The sequence below is a fragment of the Myotis yumanensis genome, unplaced genomic scaffold (genome assembly GCF_028538775.1).
Source record: "Myotis yumanensis isolate MYYU_CA2020_CCGP unplaced genomic scaffold, mMyoYum1.0.hap1 SCAF_1, whole genome shotgun sequence".
NCBI classification, from domain to species: Eukaryota; Metazoa; Chordata; class Mammalia; order Chiroptera; family Vespertilionidae; genus Myotis; species Myotis yumanensis.
In genome coordinates, this window is record NW_027223752.1 from 22,056,909 (window position 1) to 22,068,923 (window position 12,015).

Below are 12,015 nucleotides of genomic sequence, written 5' to 3' on the forward strand. Positions count from 1 at the left end.
GAATGACACACAATTGTCTGAATAAAAATTTTAGGACAAAAATGTTCAAGGCAAATATTAAAACAGTCTTCTTGCAATTTTAGTTTATTTTATATGGAAATATGGATTAAGAATGAATTTTAAAACTTACCATGTCATTTCTCTTAATCTAATATACATTGAAATGAGCTAATGACTTGTTTTCAATCCCTAGCCTTACATAACATGCCTGGGTCAGTTATGCTAATTAGGTCAGAGGAACAATTCCACCCTCTCACTACTTCAGGGAACACAAAATTATGTCCAACTTAGATTAGCCATGCAAATTTTTGGGATTTTTCCTCCAGGAATATATTGGGTTGTTGTTGAAGTACATTTGAAGTTAACCTCTCTGTTTTTGAATGTCACATTTGTATCTGAAATATGGTCTTTTCATGTAAAAAAACACCATGTAACTGATAACCACTTTGACCATGTGTCAACAATAGAATCATTACATTTTTGGGTTAGGTGCCTGCCTTTCCAGCAAAACCATAAAAGCCTCTAGTCAGTGTTTGTGGCCTAATCAACTTTGAATTCTAAGGGTATAGCAAAGTACACAGAAGCAGGATTCAAAAACAAATACTTTGAACTGAATTTTTTAAAAAAATGGCTACTTAGAGAAAAAATATTTTCTTTTTTTCTGAGAGCCTCTATTAATAAAATGTTTGTTAAGCAATTGGAGAACAGATATTTCCACAATGATAGTTAAATTCATATAATAATCATCTGAAACATTTATGAATGACATATGCTAAGAATGTTTCTCTACAGGGTACCCACGTGTCCTCTACAACAGCCTTTAAAAAGGTGTGCTGGTTAATTATAGAAAGGTATGCCATTTCATATTCTCTAATTTCAGTGTCTCAGTGAATGGGAAACCCTCTTGAATATGGCTTCAGATCTTCTTGGCCTCCGATCCTATTCTAGCCACTGCTGCTGTGAACAGTTTCACACAGGCTTGGAGCAGCTTGGCACACGTGTTATCTGACGGAGCCTGGACAATGCACAGCGGGTCCTCTGACTTTCTGCCCGGAGCTCCTCCGACGCTGACTGTGCAAGCCCTGCAAAGGGTTTGGCAAGCACACAGGCACAATACTTACGTGTTTGAGGGTGAACTAGCAGATAAATGATTTCCGTTTTTACTCCTATGCTGGGTGGTTCTGACACATGCCAGAAGGCTTCTTAGAACTCCCTTGGATCAAGCAAACAGTCTTCCCTTGAGGCGGCCAATTCAATAACATATTTTTGGATGAACTCTCCCTCTTATACTATCTGCTCCAAGGTTCTTTATTCTGGCTCTCTAACATCACATTTCCAAATAAACCACTCACATATTAACCTCTTTCTCAGAGTCTGCTTTGGAAAAACTCCGACTAAAATACTGAATCTCCTTTTTATGTAACATATTCTTGTTGCCAAGTAGTTCTGTGAAATGGTAGAAGGCTAACATCAATTAATAAAATGATTTTAAAAACAGACTTGTTATACTAATGATAAAGCTCTGAGAAGTCAATGAAAATATGACACAGGACACTTGAATTAAAAATTCCCAGGAATTTGGAAAGAAAAAAATGATGGAAAAATTGCATCATCTCCTGTGCTCAGTAGTAAACACAAAACAAGTTCAAGAATCTCTCTAACTATAGCAATTAGTACTATAGTCAGGTAGATGCAGCAATGTAAACTTTGCAAAACAGGATCCTCCCTTGAATTGGATTAATGTGATTAATTTGAAATGTGCTGCCTTTGTAATTCAGCTTATAGTTAATGTTTATATGTGTCTTTTTTTTGTTATATAAGAACTACATGGATAAGAAATTCAAAACTAGATTCATGTCTGTATTTGTTTATGTAACAGTATATGAAAATATTTTAAGTCAATACTAGTTGATGCCCCCAAAATGTACTCATATATTACTTAACTTTCATGCACTGTTCAAGGGTGTGGTCCTGAACTAACTTCCCTTGGCATTATTTATTACAATTAATTGAAATTCAGGAACCAATTTCCTGTAATCAAGGACCATCACTTTATGTTACATTATAAGTTTCTTTTATTAAAAATGGAATAAATTATTTCCCACAGCTTTCTCCAAGCTTTTTTTTCTCCACAGAGTAAGATGACAATGCATGTGGAATCTAAAGTTCATGGACTTGAAAGATCTGTCTGTATTCACTCAAGATCAATGTAACCCAACAGCTGTTTCTGCTTTAAAGGTCATTGAGAATTTATAAACAGTTAGTTCTTTCCTGTTTTCCTTAAGCTTAAATAGTCCTGTAGTTCCCCCCACCTCACCAAATTAATGTAAGTCTCATGAGCAAATTCAAAGATAATAAATATCTAGAGAATCCAACCCTCTCTGAAAGGTTCTTTTGTAAGAATTAGAGAAACCTGTGGTAGGCCTTGTAGTCACACAACCTGAGTTCAAATCCTCACTCTGCTACTTTCTGCCTGAATGACACGTGTGGCCTGAGAAAACCTACATATCATTTTTGAGTTTCAGTTTATTAATCTAGAGCAGTGATGGCGAACCTTTTGAGCTCGGCGTGTCAGTTTTTTGAAAAACCCTAACTTAACTCTGATGCCATGTCAGATATAGAAATTTTTTTTATATTTGCAACCATAGCAAAACAAAGACTTATATTTTTGATATTTATTTTATATATTTAAATGCCATTTAACAAAGAAAAATCAACCAAAAAAATGAGTTCGCATGTCACCTCTGACATGCGTGTCATAGGTTCACCATCACTGATCTAGAGAGTAAAGCATTTTAATTTAAGTAATCTATGCAAAGATCTTTATTTTTTAAACAGTGTCTGGAGTATATAGAACATAGGTAGTACTGAAGTAACTATATACATATATTTACATTTATATGTAACTGTCACATATCTATACTAATAATAGAGGAATATGCAAATTGTCCAGGATGCTGTCACATAATGACCAATCAGAATGGGGCGGGTTGAGGTAGAGAGCTCTCAGCATGCCTGTGCCAGAGGTCCAAACGGCAAGGAGAAGAAGGGAAAGCTGATAGGCAGTTAGGGCGATCAGGCCAGGAGGGGAGATCAGTTAGGCAATTAGGGGGATAAGGCCAAAAGGGGAGAGCAGTTAGGCAGTAGGGGGATAAGGCCAAGAGGGGAGAGCGGTTAGGAGGATCAGGCCAGCAGGGGAGAGCAGTTAGGGCCATCACTCTGGTTGGGGAGCAGTTAGGGGCATCAGTCAGGAAGCCAGGTGAGTGGTTAGGAGCCAGTGGTTCCAGATTGTCAGAGGGATCCTGGATTGGAGAGGGTACAGGGTAGGCTGAAGGACCCTTCTCTCCTCCCACCCCCCCAGCCCCTGCACAAATTTCATGCACCGGGCCTCTAGTCCTATCTAATAAAAGAGAAACATCCAAATTGACCATAACCCCGACACCCTTCCCATTGGCTAATCAGCATATCCTTATGCAAATTAACTGCCAACCAAGATGGCGGCCAGCAGCCAGGCAGCTGAAGCGAACAGGAGGCTTGCTTGCTCCAGTGATGGAGGAAGCCAAGGTTCCCCGCCTGCTGCTGCCTGCCTCTGAGCTTGCACTCTAAGAAACAATGTTGCAAGTATAGAAGCTCAACAAACTCCAGAAACCTGCTTTCAGCCAGCAGGGCTTCAGCCAGCAGGACCACAACAGTGTTTCAATTATAGAACCCAAACAAACCCAGTACCTGCTTTCAGCAGCCGAGGTCTCAGAGCTGCAGCCAAGGTCTCAGAGCTGCAGCCGAGCCTCAGAGCTAAAGCCGGCTCTCAGCTCCAGTGACAGCCATAAAAGGTAAATAAATCTCAGAATAAAAGAAAAAAGAAAAAAAGGAGAGGTTGGGAGCTTCAGTCACCTGCCAGCCTGAAAACGGTCCTCAGCCCCTCACCCAGACTGGCCAGGCACCCCAGTGGGGCCCCCCTCCCTGAAGGGGGTGTGACCAGCTGCAAACAGCCATTATCCCCTCATCCAGGCTGGCCAGGCACCCCAGTGAGGATCCCCACCCTGAAGCAACAAGATGGCGGCTAATTTGCATACTGAAGGTGGGCAGCAGTGGGCAAGGCTGTCTGCAGTCCCAGGACCCAGATCTGTGACCCTGCTGGGCGGGGGGCAGTGCTTGAGGCTGTCCACGGTCTGGGACCTGGATCTGTGACCTGGCGTGTGGGGGGCACCGTGGGAAGCTGTCCATGGTCTGGGACCCGGATCCGTGACCTGGTGGGCTGGGGGCAGCGCTTGAGGCTGTCCGCAGTCTCGGGACCTGGATCCGTGACCCTTCCCGGGGGGGGGGGGGGGTGGGGGAGGGGGGGGGCGGCAGCTCGCACAGGGGAGGATCGGCAGGGGTTGGGCAGGGCAGGACGCCTGGTTTCCACCCAGCCCCAGTCATTCTGGGCAGGTGACCAGTGCAGAGAGCCTCTGGACAGGGAGGCAGGCCAGCAGAGGGCGGCCTGTACTCCCCACATGGCTGTGGTGACAGCTGTGAGCGCACCAAGCAGAGCCTGCAGGCTGAGCTGAAGTAGGGCCTACAGGCCATCAGCGCCCAGGAGTGGCTGCACAAGATCCGCCTCCTGGCCCAGAAGGTGCAGGATCGCTGGGACAGCCACCATGGCAGGCCAGGCTGACATCCTCCTGGCCGCACCACGGGGGTTTGCGGATCTGCAAAGCTAGAGGCCTCTGGTGTGCACATCCCCCCCTGTCGTGCGAACATCCCCCAGCACACTGTCACCCTCCCACGCCTACAACAGTTGCAAACCAAGGCGTGCACAAGTTCCCCCCACCTCTCCACCGCACTTCCATCAACCCGGCATGCCTAACACCCCCACAGGATGTGCACACGTCCCCTCTGATGCGCTCATGTCCTTTGGAGAGTGTCTGGGTGTTCTGGGTGCTGAGGGTGGGCGGGCGCCTGTGAGATGACAGTGAGAGGGTGGAGTGGTGATGCCCTGTTCCCACGGAGGCCAGTGCAGCTATGAGATCATCTCTGGGGGTTAATGCAAGTGCTGAGGCAGGAGCAGGTGCAGATAGACACACCTGGTGGGCACGGGCGGCCCTCGCTGAGGTGCCTTCGGTCAGCGTTCAAGATCAAGAACCCAGAGGCGGAGAGGAATTCCGTCCTCTCAGTGAAACAGTGGGATAGTTGGGGCGACTGTAGAGGAGGAATGTGCACTTTGGGTGCCAGCACCCATGAGTGAAGGCTGCCCTGACTGAGCTTTGCTTGCTTGGGGCCTAGCTCACTCCTGCCGGGCAGCAGGTGACAGAACATGCTTTTCCGAATTAATGAGAGAAAACATTGATTCTCCTGCTGCCCACGAAGGTGGAAAGTGAAGTGGGGAGACATGTGGGGAGTGAGCGAGGTTCCCTGTCTGAGGGTTCCAAATCTGCTGTTGGTTTATTTCACCGCTGACTAGAGATATAAAATGTATACACACTTTGAATACCTAGTCATTCCAATGGTTTTAAGCATAAGAAAGAAACAACAATGGAGCTGTTATCTGTTAAAAGTGTGGGCACAAACAGGTAGTTGGACATTCCCTGAGGGGTCTCAGATTGGAGAGGGTGAAGGCCAGACTGAGGGGCCCCTTCCTCCCCACTACCCCAGGGCACGAATTTTGTGTGCTGGGCTACTAGTTTATATATAATCTATATGACATGTGCCTTTAGCTGTTTCTCTAGGTATGCTCTATAATTAGTCTATTCTCTTTCCCTAGAAAAGTAATAAAAATAAAATAAGGAAGTGATTTCAAAACAAAGCTATACATCGACTTAGGTTTTGTGAAGAAAAAATAATATAATGCATGAAATGGCTAATCATAGTGCCTAGCAAAGTGTAAGTACTCACAAGTTTTTTAAATTTTTGTTTCTGAAGCAGGAAACAATTTAGAATGTTGTTACCTAATAAATAACATTTAAAAAATAAGAAATGATTTTGAAACTAAATTACTAACCATTTTAAAGGAAACATTAAATGGCATATTTGAAAAATAAATGACTTGATAAGAAATAGGACATTGTTTTCAAGCAAAAGAAATGACCTTGGTGAGCTGTTGAATGTCTGAAAAGATATGGGTTAACTGGCAAAATGGAAGTAAAACAGGGTCGGGAGGGATAGAAACCCTTGCCAACAGGGTCTGGGCTTTTATCTAGTGAAGACTGGTGAGGAACACCATCAGGGCCCTTACACAGCATGATTAGTTTTGTCTATTTTATTATTATTATTATTATTATTATTATTACTAGAGGCTCGGTGCACAAAAATTTGTGCACTCGGGTTGGTCCCTCAGCCCGGCCTGTGCCCTCTCGCAATCTGGGGCCCTTGGGGGCCCCTTCCCCTGGCTGCTGGCACCAGTTTTCCTCCGGTGCCCAGAACCCAGGCCTTCGCTCTTCGCCAGCAGGGGCCTGCACAGTGGGCGAGGGGCTTAGCTCTTTTAAAAATACTTCTGAATGTTTGGTAAATAACCCTATAGGAATATACTTTCTGGAACATGTTGGTTGCTAAGGGCTGATTTGGGTAATCAACAAAATGTATGTTAAAATCCTAATCCCCAGAACCTCAGAATATACCTGTATATGGAGATAAGATCTTTAAAGAGGGGATTACATTAAATTGAGGCAGTTCCAGTGGGACTCTTAGCCCATTTCACTGAAGTCCTTATAAGAAGAGGAATGTTGGGGTCCTGCCCAGCAGGTTCAGGGGTTCCCAAAGGTGTGGACGGAGTCGGCGAAGAAGGAATGACACAGAGGCAGCGTTCAGGTGATCATCATAGCCAGGTTCTCTTTTTATTGTCCTGTTACATCTATATTTATACTATTTGATCCTATAAGCATGCCTCTATAAGCTTTTTTTTTGCCGAGGAGAGCATGGGGTCCGTTTATTGGGGGGTCAGTCAAAGGGGGAGCTGGCTAGGGTGGGGTAGGGCAGCAGCTTGTCTGGCCCCCGAGAAACCCAACTTGAGTCCAGAGCCTCAACTGCTTTGAAGCCAAAGTCTTCCTCCACCTTTATCTGCAGGGGGGCCAGCTCCAGAGTCAGCGGGACTCCCGCCTGGTGCCCTTCCTGTGGTGCTCGCTGCCTCTTCCACCCGCTGGGCCCCTCGCCAGAGACCGGGCTGTTGGCTTCTGTGGGCGCTGGCGTCCTCCTGGGCGGGGACAGCCCCTCTTTCTCTGGAGGCTCGTTCTCAGCGTTGCCTGAGGTGGGGGCGTCTGTGCCCTGGCTGCTCTCATCCTCCAGTAAGATGGTGAACTGGCTGGCCCGGTAGTCATCGCCGTAGGAGTCCAGCACCTTCATGAGGAACCTCCGCTCCTGCTGGAGTCTCTGTGTTATCCTCTGTACCTGATGGAGCCTGTTCAGGACCTGCTCCTTCACCTGCTTGATCTCCCTGCAGTGCTGACCCAGCGCCTGGTACTTCCTGTGATCGAGTTCCCGTTGGCACCGACCGCTGTTGCTGGCCTCGGGCTGCCTCCTCCTCTTCGTCTGGCTCCTGGAGGCTGGAGCTGCCCAGACCCCCAGACACAAACTCCACTTTGGTCTCAAGCTCACTCTCCAGGATGTGACCACGGAACAGTGGAGGCAGCGCCAGCTCCCAGCTGGGAGGTGCTGAGAACTCCTCAAAGTTATTGGACCCCTCTCTCTGCTCCAGCTCCATTTCTCCCTGGCTCCCAGCACAGAACTTCCAACCTTGCAAGCCTCTAGTTTAAAGTGGCTTGCAAAATGACACAGCCCATCCAATTTCACAGCCAGGCACCCAGGCCCCAGCCGCTAAGCCTCCTGGGAGTTGTAGTTCTCTATGTCCGGCTTGCCTCCCTCGCCCCACCCCCATCCCAGTCCCAACTGAAAGGCCCTGCTGGCTGGTCTAACCCTGTGGCCAGGCATCTGAGTCACCTCTGGTCTTTATTGCTGTCCTGACACGGCACCATCTGACCACGGAGACTCTCCTTTTGGGAGGCCCCTGGGTCTCCTTCTGGGTCTCCTCAGGCCAGGCACCAGATCGCGTGCCCCAGCGGAGATGCAGCCCTGGCGCCTGAGTCTCCTTCTGGGGCCTGGCTGCATTGCCCCCGGGGACCGATCGTGTGCCCCAGCTGCGACGCAACCTGGGCCCCTGGGTCTCCTTAGCCCAGTCACCAGATTGCGTGCCCCAGCAGCTTCTGGGTCTCCTGCTGGGGCCTGGCTGTGTAGCTACGAAGCCCCAGCGCCTGGGTCGCCTTCTGGATATCCTGCTGGGGCCTGGCTGCGTCACCCCCCAGGGACCGGATGGTGTCCCCAGGCAGCTATGCAGCTGGCCTCTGGCCCCGCCTCTGGGTGTTCTCCCATTACTGGTGATCATTGATCTGAGAAGCCAGGCGGGGCAGGGAAGAGGCAGATATCCACCTCTTCCCTGCCCCACCCAGCTTCTCCGATTACTGGCCCAGGGCCAGGTTCTCCTATCACAGAAGCTGGCAAAGGTGGCCTGGCTTCTCCGAGCAAAGGTGAGCAAAGGCAGGTAGGTTCTCTGGCTCTTGGCTGCCACCTGGGTTTCCGATGCAATCAGCGGCAGGTGGCTTCTTCCCTCCTTCCCCTTTTGCCTCCCAGCATTGCGGCTACATATGCAAATTAACTGCCATCTTGGCTGGTAGTTAATTTGCATATCACCCTGATTAGCCAATGGGAAGGGTAGTGGTCGTATGCTAATTACCATGTTTCTCTTTTATTAGTATAGATTATTATTATTATTATTTTGGTTGTTCTCATTGCACTCAGTTCCAATTTCCATTTTTCAGCATTTTTTTTTGCCAGTGTCCGTCACCTAGTAACTGACACAAGGAATAACAGTTACCTCTGGGTTCATCTTGATCATTGTTTAATTTCTACATTTTTTTAGATTTATTTCCTTCTGTTGAAATCTCTTTGGTAAGAATATTTGAAAGTGTAATTTTTCTTTCTGTTTTTTTTTTTTCATTTTCTATATGACAAAAGCTGAAAAGAGCGAAGACATTCAATTATTCTGATTGCTTATGGCCCATCTGTGGCATCAAAAATAGTTTGTTGAAATCAGCCTCAGGAGGACCAGACATCTTGGTCCTATTTTCTGTTGTCATGTGTGCTAAGCCAACATGTGTAGGGGAAATGCTCACAGCTATGGCTGGAGATGGGTATGCAATTTTCTAGCACTGCTATCTGAAAACACTGAGGTCAGATGCATAGATCATCACAGGTAACTCCTCCATGGACACTGTTTGCTGAAGCCATATGTTTAAGTGGACAAATCACGGTGGATGTCAAAAGGTTTTTGTGTTGTTGTTTTTCCTGATCCCAGAAATTTAAACACTCACAGAAAATGGTGACTTTAAAATTTAGTTTCATGGGATGGTCATGCCAGCATTGTGTAATACTTAGTTTCAATGAGAGTAAATTCTCAGGCAATTCTCAAGCTCCATGCTCACAGCCCCTGCCCCGCGAGGCTCCTCAGCCTCCTCGGCCCCGCCACGCTGTGAGAGCTGGACGGGTACTTTGGTCATTTGGGCCCACAGCTCCCTCCTCCCACCACCGCGCTGCGCTCCCACTCCCTCAGCTCCCTAGCCTGCTGTATGGTCTTCAGTCTGGTCGTTTAGGTCATGACGGCACCTGGCTTTTATATATTAGGATGCCAAGGGGATATAGGCAAATCACTGAAAGTGTCTGCTACAGAGATTTGTCCACATTTCTTTTTTACATGTAAAAGCTAGGGCAAAGATTTTCTGTGTTTTTCTTTTTTTAATATATTTTTATTTATTTCAGAGAGGAAGGGAGAGGAAGAGAGAGATAGAAACATCAGTGATGAGAGGGAAGCATTGATTGGCTGCGTCCTGCACGTTGGACCAAGCCCCACAACCCAGGCATGCACCCTTGACCAGAATCGAACCTGGGACCCTTTGGTCCACAGGCCGATGCTCTATCCACTGAGCCAAACCCGCTAGGGCTCTGTGGTTTTTATTTCAAGAATATAAAGATTTCTACTGGGCTCATTGGCATGGAATTCTTGGTAATGCCTATTAAATTAAACAGCAAATTAAATATATTGTAGTTTGTGTACTTAATCACCATATATATATAAAAATAACAAAGAGTAGCAATGCCCATTCCCACTCTCCATTTCCTTGTCATATACTCTTCCAGCAATGCAGTGAGAAGTCTTATGAAAGTAAAAAATTGAATAGCATTATAATTTTAACTTACTGTTTGGAAGCTGAAAGAATCACATTTACATCATGCTTTTGATTATACTTTTACTCTCTGTAATTTCAGGTTAGTTCACCTGAACTCTGATCACATATGCAATTTAATTCCAGTTGGAGTGTATTATTATATTGCATTATAGCCTATTAGCATTTATTGGGTACTACCAATCTGAAATGTAAATGTGATTTTTTAAATCTTCTTATGGAAACTAACTTGAGAAGGAAATATTAATCTCTGTAATATGAATAAGTTACCTATATAGAAATTTATTCATAAAGCAATTTTTGTAATTATCATTGATCAACCTATTTTTCATAGCATTTTTCCACAATGTACATTTTTTGTCATCAAGTCCCATATTTACTTATTTTACATATGTTTTAATAAAACTTTTTCAAATATACAGGTAAATTGGAAGAAGTGTACAGTGTGCACCTATATGCCCATGACCTACATACAATTAACATTTGATTATATTTGCTTTATCACATAAATCTATCGGTTTCCCCATAGTGTTATAGTAAATTACCACAAATTAGTGGCTTAAAACAACACACACTATTTTACAAAGCTGGATGTGAGAAGACTATGAAATGGGTTTCACCGAGCTAAATCCAAGGTGTTGGCAAGACTGTGTTCTCCCCAACTCATTGCCTTTCTTGAGGTTCTAGTGGAGAAACTGTTCCCTTGTATTTTCCTGTTTCTATAGGCCTTCTGCATTCTTTGGTTTGTGGTCTTCCTCCATCTTTAAATCCAATAACATAGCATCTTTTTTTGACTCTGATCTCTGCTTAAGTGTCACATCTGCTTTTCTCTTCTACTTCATTCTTCCACCTTTTAAAGACTCTTAGTGATAATATTTGACCCAGTATAATTTCCCTACTTTTGGGCTCATAAATTAATGATATCTGCAAAGACCCCATTGTCATGTAAGCTAAAATGTACAGCTTCACATTATTCTGCCTGCTGTACCATCTATCCTCTGTCCATCCCTCCTTCTCTGACCAATCCATTTTGGGGGTGCATTTTAAAATAAATTGCAGAAAGCTTATTCCTAAGGGTCACACTCTATTCTTTAGTTCTCAGTGCTCTGTAAACAAAAGTTATCTGTACCTTTAAATTTCACTTAAAGAAGAGTATATTGTACATGTCTTTTTTCCAGGAATTTTGTTTGTGCAAATGCTTAGAAAGTTTTGCTATTCTATGCATGTATTTTTTCCAATCTGCTTAGTGTGTTAAAATAGCATGCCAATTTATGGATATTTGTAATGTTTGTTCTAACATTTGTTTCCTTTGTCCCGCTTTATGTAAATATTTTGCTTTCAAGAAGCCCATATCAAACACTTCTCACAATATTGGTTGATAAATAGAGAAATGGTATCCATGTTCCAATAGGGTGTTTCATTTCTATGATCCAAGCTTTACAGCAGTGTGGTTCAATGGCTATATATATCCAAATTGCTCTAAATAATCTCTTAATAAAGCAAACATTCTTCTCCTTCAAGGTATGTTGTTATAGAAATATAAAATGGTGAATAATTCAGCTATTTATATTTGCCTCTTTAATATATCAACTCTGAATTTACAAATTAATATGATCACACCTAATGAACTAGAATTTACCATGTTTCCACTCAAAAAGTAAAAAAATTCACAATGGTAGTAATATGCATTGACATATATTGAGTATTAAATATGTTCCAGACACTGTAAGTTATTTAATATTAGCACCCCTATTGTATAGATGAGAAAAATATGCATAGACCAGTTGAGTAAATTATCCATAGTCATATA

At 44.5% G+C, this 12,015-nt stretch overlaps 1 pseudogene; it reads right to left on the minus strand.

Annotated features, from left to right (window-relative positions):
- Positions 1-6,882: 6,882 nt before the first annotated feature.
- Positions 6,883-7,672, minus strand: LOC139002034 (TCF3 fusion partner pseudogene; annotated as a pseudogene).
- Positions 7,673-12,015: the final 4,343 nt, after the last annotated feature.